The following is a 7,560-nucleotide window of genomic DNA, read 5'->3' on the forward strand; positions in this document are numbered from 1 at the left end:
AGAACTCTGACTAGTAGAATAGCATAGAAGGAAGATAATGAGGCAATAACTTGTTTTTAATCAACTTTTTTATTACTTGAAAAACAAAAACCTGAGAACAGTTTTGACGTTCTGACCATTTGAACTCTTATTTATATATATCCACACACACATATATTTACATATATATATATCTATATATATATACACACACAATCTATTTTAAGAAGATGAAGACCAATAGTTGATACCTGAGCGGACGTTCCGCTGACCTGCCTGGCAGGAAGTCCTTATACCTTTTCAATATTGGAATCTGCCTCTCCAAGGAGCTTGAAGTCTACTTTTTGCTTCTCTCTCCAAGAGGGTTTGCAGAGAAGGCCCTGGGAGAGGAATGCAGAGCGATGGATCTGAAGGTGCAGGGACACATTTGTAGATGGAGTTTTACAAACGCATCTTTCCTTTATGTGGAGCGACTCCAGTGCCTTACTAGGAAGCAGTGGCCCCCTCGTTCTCCGGGTAGGGTGGGGGGTGTCCCTGGACATCACTAACAAAGGGCTACTGCATCTATTCAAGCACCCTGATCAGCACCCTTTCATGTGCCCTGTCCCTGGATGTGCCTAGTTTTGTGAAAAACCGCTCGTCAGTTACTCCAGCCTCATTAAGTACTGTGTATCACTCACATCCGGATCAAAAAGCTGGGTGTGAGCTTTGTTGGAGGGGCATCAGACAAAAGCTAGATCCTGGTGCACCCACTGTCCTCTTGAGTCAAACTTGAATCTTGTTGCTTCATTGTAGGGTCTGTTGGTGCTGTCTGCAGCAAGCTAGGAGAAGGAAGGAGGGCCAAGTTACTGACCTCAGCTGGTTTGAGGGCAGAGTGGGCACCCTGAACTGCAACCCAGTGTTAATGTCTAGAGTGTGAAGTTGTAACAGCCCTGGGCCGAGATGTTCATGAGGAGGGGGACTTGTCTGAGGCAGTGTGTGTCCTGTGCAAACCAACGGGGTGTTTATTTAGACTACTACCACACTACCACCTGTAGATACTGGCTGCTGCACCATTATCTTTGGAAAGCATTTGCGTCCCCTTCAGAGGCCCCTTTTTCCAGTAGGAAGTTAGGTGGCTGATGTGTGGGCTGGTTGGAAGGGGACCAGGTGGGCCTCAGGGGTCAGGGCGGACTGCTGGCCAAGCCCAGGTCGAGAGGAAGTGCCGGAGTTAGCTTTCTCTGACTTTCTCGTTATACCATTGTCCATGCATTCCTCAGGAGAACCCTTTCCCTGCCAAACCTGGGTCTACCAGATGGGCTGCGCAATTGCACTAGAACCATCCCCAAACACCCAGTGTTTTTGCAGAGCTGAAAATGACCCCTCTCCCCAAATACAGCAAAAACCAGGGCAAGCCCACTCCCTGTGTGCCGTCCCTATGACTGGTCTGTTTCAGAGCATTTGTTGGTTTGTTTCCTACATGCAACACAAAGCTTCCAGAACCATAAAACATCCTAATGATACAAAAGGAGATGTTTTCCGGAAACTGCGCTTCACAGCTACTTTTCCACGGAGCTCAGAAAGCAGTGTTCTGTTTGCCCGCCTGACCCCACGTTCTGTGCTGCGTGCGATACCATGGTGTTGCTTTGTTGGTGTTGGAACTCCCCTCTCCTTTGCAGCCCACTTTCCCGATTTCTGTTCGAGTTAAACTTATGTAACCTCCACCCCCACCCCACCCCACAGCACGCTGGGTACAGCCCCCACATTGCGGCTCTGGGAGACTCTGTATTTGGATGTTAATCCACAGATCTGATGAAATCGCTTGTATCAGTAATCATTAGTGGCAACCATGATATTCTGAAAAGCTGCAATACTTATACAATAAATTTTACAAATCTTTGGAACGAGGCTTTTTTCTTAATTTTTTCAGCCCCATCATTTACCCCAGCGACAAACCCTGGGTACATCTAATGGAGCCTTAACAATCCTTTGGAAATGCTGTGTGGTCTTAGAAAATCCATTCCACCTCTCTGTTTTAGTACAGACAGGGTGCCCAGTGAAAACACGGGGCCACTACCCACTGCTGTGAAATCTGTCTGACACATCATAACTCGATATAGACAGTAGAACTGCTCCTTAGGGCTTCTGAGATTGTCTTTTTTTCATCTGTCTTCTGAGAAGAGGCTGGTGGGTTTTAACCACTGACCTTGGTGATTAGCAGCCCAGTGCCTACCCCATGGCACAACCAAGGCCTTTATACTGGTCCAGATGGTGGTTATAGTGCAAAAGATGCAGTAACTCAGTTTCCCCCTCCAGAGTTGGTTCCAACTCATAGCGACCCTGTATAGGATTTCCAAGGAGCGATGGTAAGCTTGAGCCACCAACCTTGCGGTTCAAACCAACTTGGCAGTCCAATGCATTAACCCACAATGCCACACTAGGATTGCAGCGTTGTAAGAAAGCAATGAGTTGGTAGCACACAGTCCTTTGCCACCTGCAACATATGGGAACAGAGTCCAAGTGGTTTTTCCAGTTGAATATACTTTAAATTGTCATCCAAGTAAAGTAGCAGGTGAAACAATGAGACCCAGCTCTAGCCCTTCCAAACCTGAAGCCCCATCCCTCAGCGGTAACATCTGATTCTTACATGGCTTCCTTCTGAGAGCTAGTTTTGTCTCTAAAGTATTAGTTTTCTACCCAGCAGTTCGAAACCACCAGCTGTTCCACAGGAGAAAGATCAGGCTTTCTGCTCCCATAAAGATTTACAGCCTTGGAAACCCTGCACAGGGTTGCTATGAATCGGTTTCGACTCCATGGCCCATCACTACCACCACCACCACCCTAGTGGTTACGAATCGGACTGCTAACCTTATGGTTGGCCGTTGGAAACTACCAGCTGTTCCGCGGGAGAAAGACGAGGCTTTCTGCTCCCGTAAAGATTTACAGCCTCGGAAACCCTGTGCAGGGTTACTATGGGTTGGAACCGGCTCCACGGTACTTAACAACCCTAATCTGTGTTGTTAGGTGCTGCTGAGTGCACGCTGGCTCAGTGACCCTGCACCACAGAGCGGAACACTGCCCGATCCTGCACTACCCTCTTAATTGTCATGTTTGAGCCTGTTGGCTGCTGCCACTGTGTCAGTCCATCTCCTTGGGGGCTGAGGGGGAGGGTGGCCTCCTCTTTCACTGACCTTCCACTTTGTCCTTTTGCAGAAACTGGGCCCTCCCAATAACATGTCTTAAGTACTAGACACTATCCTGTGGTTGCTTCAGAATTTAGATATTTCTGTTTCCATAAAGGGCAAGACTTTGCAGGACACGCCTCCCTTCTCACTTCCTTTCTTACCAATGTGGAAATGTTTATTCTGGGTCTTCTTTTTGGTGGTCTGTGGAGCTTAAAGTAATGATATTTATGTCTCTGCTTCATGTTTCATGTGGGGTACAGCATCTCTAGATTCTCCTTTCCTGGAAGCTGAAGACACACTTCACCCCAAATTTTGTCTTCAGTTTGCATTCTCCCCCCTCACCTCCCGTGGTCCTGTCATTACTTCCATCTCTGTTTAGTCTGGATAGGTGGTGGGTGTTAAGTACCATCAAATCAGTTCCGACTCATTGCCAAGGAGCAGCTGGTGTGTTTGAACCACTGACCTTGCAGTTAGCAGTCCAGTGCTGATCCTACAGTACCACAGAGCCAGATGAATGATATCCATCCACATCCACAATGCATTGTGATGAAATCGGTGCTGTGCCTGTGAGAACACACTGCAAGTAAAGCTCAGGAAAGAGTGTCTATGCTCTTGTAATTGTACAGACGTTGTGGACCCACCACAAAGCTCCTTTCAATATAGACAGTTGATTCCTTTCAATATAGACGTTATGATTTTATTACGCTGGTAATTCCCTGTTTACTGTAGATATCACAGCAGAAATCACCTATCATGTGGACGAGAGATGCCATGATCTCTAGATAATTTTCTGTGTTCTGTTTATAAAAATTCCATTTTTCCATAAATTTTTTGAAGCCCTACTCCCATATTTCAAAATGGAATCCTACTCCTGCTTTAGAAACATTTTCCCTTAACATATTGTGAATTTCTTTCCACAACAATAAATAAAGATATGTTGTGAAGTGCCATTGAGTTGGTTCCAACTCATAGCGACCCTGTGTAGGGTTTCTGAGGAGCAACTGGTAGGTTTGAACCACCAGCCCTGTGATTTATACATCCCATATTTTTCATAGTTTTAGAACATTCTTTTTGTGTATTGATTTACTCCTTTAAAAAAAAAAATTAATTCCCTTTGATTGAATGTCCACTTGTTGGCTCCGTCTTTACCTTTATAAACAACCTTGTAATGAGCTCTGGTAGCGTAGTGGTTACGAATCAGACTGCGAACTGCAAGGTCAACAGTTCGAAACTACCAGCTGCTCCACGGGAGAAAGATGAGGCGTTCTGCTCCCGTAAAGATTTGCAGCCTCGGAAACCCTGTTCAGGGTCACTATGGGTCGGAACCGACTGGATGGCACTTAACAACAACAACAATGAGCATCTCATCACTGGAGATGAACCAGCAGAGGCCATAGGGACTCTCTGGATGAACCATTGTTACATCAACATTGACTTATTGTGAGCTCACACACAACATAACACACATTACCCTGTGACCACCAGCAATTCCAGTCTTGTGCCAATCCATCTCATTGAGAGTCCCCTCACCTTTGCTGACCCTCTGTTTCACATATGATGCCCTCCTCGAGATAACTGATCCCCCGCCCAATATATATCCCAAAGCAAGTGAGTTGAATAATGTTCTTTGGTATCCATAAGGGTTTTTTTTTTTTTTTTTTTTTTCCGTATTCATTTTTTTTGTTCTCTTTTGTTGTTGAGAATACACAACAAAACATACACCCACTCAACGGTTTTGTTTCCACATACATGTGCAACACAGTGACATGGCTTGCATTTTCTGAGCTGCACAACTGTTCTGTCTTTTTCCAAACTCTCCTTCCTCGTTCATGTAACTCACACTGCCCCAAAGTTTCCAGTCCACCCTTTTGAATTGCTGTCTTCAATTTGATCCTATATGGTGGTGTTGTTGTTAAGTGCTGTCAAGTCAGGTTCCCACCCATAGCGACTCTGTATAGGGTTTCCAAGTAGCAGCTGGTGAACTTGAACCGCAGGCCTCCCAGTTCAAGTGGACTTTGCAGTCCAGTGCATTAACCAACTACACCAGGACTCCTTGATCCTATATAGATAGTTCTTAAAATAGCATAATGCTCAAGACAAACAAATGTTTCTAGCTAAGTTAAACTATTCCTTGATTTTAAGAAGACTTCGGGGGACATTTATGGTTTCGAGCTTGAAGATGATTTCGGGACCATAGTGTCAGGGTTAGCCAGTCTTCCTGGCTCCAGAGTGTTTGGCTTCCATGAGACTTCGAAATTCTGTTCTGCTTTCCCCCCCTTTGGTGAGGATGATTCTATTGTCTTAGATTTAAACGGTCAGTAATGGTAACTAGATACCCACCACTCGTCCATCAGTGTGTCATACTGTGGCGGCTTGCGTGTTGCTGTGATTTGGGAAGCTATGCCATTTTAAATATTATTTTAAATATTTTAAATACTAACAGGGTTATCCATGGTGGACAGGTTTCAGCTGAACATCCAGAGTAAAACAGACTAGGAAGAAGGAGAGACAGACTGCTTCCGAATATTTAGTCACTGAAAACCTTAGGAATAGCAGTGAAACACCATCCGATAGCACCAGAATATTGAATATTGAAACATGATGAAGAACACCAGAATATTGTATGGATTGGCACAAGTGGCAGCAGCAATGATTGTGAGATTGGTGCAGGACCGGGCAGTGTTTCCTTCTGTTGTGCATAATGTTGCTATGAGTCGGTACCAACTCGACGATGGCAGGTAACAACAACAACCAGGTCCCATCCAGTTCTGGTGTCATGACATGGAGCAGTTACTCCAAGTTCTCCTCCTACTCTGGACTCTCTTTCTTGAATAGAGACCAATTGCTGTGTCTTGAATGGCTGTTTGCAAACTTTAAGACCCCTGGCATTTTGTAGCAAAGTAGGAGGTAGAACAGAAGCACTAAATACATTATTACAACAATTAAGTGAAATGTCTTATGAAGCCATGATTTAAATATCAAACCAAGGAACTAAAATCCCACGAGATTTTAGTTGGACAGATTTGGTTGGGCAGAAGCAGCCTCAATAGCTACTCTTTTTTTTTTTTTTTTTTTGTCATTGTACATAAGGTTTTCATTGGTTAATTTTTGCAAACTGATTGCCAGTCATTTCTTCCTAGTGTGTCTCAGCTTGGAAGTGTCTACTGAAACCTGTTCACCATGAGTGACCCTACAGGTGTTTGAAATACCAGTTGCATATCTTCCAGCAACATAGCAAAATACAAACCACCACAGTGAGATAGATGGTTGGAAACTATGATGATGATAGTCTCTCTAAACAGCTCTCCATCTCTGGATAGCCACCCAGTGACTCAGCACCAGGCAATCCACTACTGTCATTTTCTTTTTAATAAAATAAAATGAAAACAACATTTATATGCCCATTAATTCCTTCTTCAGTAAATGACTCTAACACAACTTAGACTGGCTTGAGCCAACACAGCTCCAAACCCAGTGGGGGGAATTCCGGTTTCCAATCATTCCATCAAAAGTCCCAGAATTGAATCTCATTGGTCTGGCTTAGGTCATGTGCCCATTCCTGAACCAATCACTGCAGCCAGGAGAAATGCATGTTGTGATTGGCCAGACTTGAGCCACACACTCCACCCTGACCTTTGGAGGTGGGTTCAATTCCGCCCATCCACATGGATTGAAAGTGTGGGGAGGTTGTTCTCCTAAAGAAAATTGGGGTGACTTGGACAGAAGAAGGGGGTCGGGTGCTTGGTGACTGGAAACAGCAGTTTCCAATACACTGGATAAATAAAGACTTACTTAATGTCTGAGTTACTTGGTGTTGTTGTGACAGAAATACCACAAAGGGGTGTTTTTACAGGACGGATTTTTATTTCTCAAAGTTCTGGATGCTTAAAGTCCAAATCAGGCAGAGTCTTGACTGAGTCAATTCCTTCTTAGCAAGGGCGTGCTCTGAGTCTGCCTTCCCCCTTGTGTGTGTGTGTGTGTGTGTGTGTGTGTGTGTGAATGAGTCTTATCTGCTCTTTTTATAACACAGAAGTGATTACAGGCAGAGCCCCATTAACATAACAAAGAGTTTACATGCAAACAGGATTATATCCACAAACATAAAAACCAAAACCCAAGCCCACTGCTGTAGAATTGGTTCTGACTCTTGGTTATCCCATGTGGTATAAAGCAGAACTAAAAGAAGAAGACCCCCAATGAGATGGATTGGCAATATGGCAGCATCAATGGGCTCAAGCTTGGCAACAACTGTGAGGTTAGCCCAGGACAGGGCAGTGTTTCGTTCTATTGTGCATAAGGTCGCTATGAGTCGGTACCAACTAGAATGGCACCTAACAACAACAAGCTCCCCAGGGATGTCTTAGTTGTCATTTCTACACAAACAGATATTTTCAAAACCAGCCCTTCTTCCCTGGTG

Source organism: Chrysochloris asiatica, unplaced genomic scaffold (genome assembly GCF_000296735.1).
Source record: "Chrysochloris asiatica unplaced genomic scaffold, ChrAsi1.0 scaffold00023, whole genome shotgun sequence".
Classification (NCBI taxonomy): Eukaryota; Metazoa; Chordata; class Mammalia; order Afrosoricida; family Chrysochloridae; genus Chrysochloris; species Chrysochloris asiatica.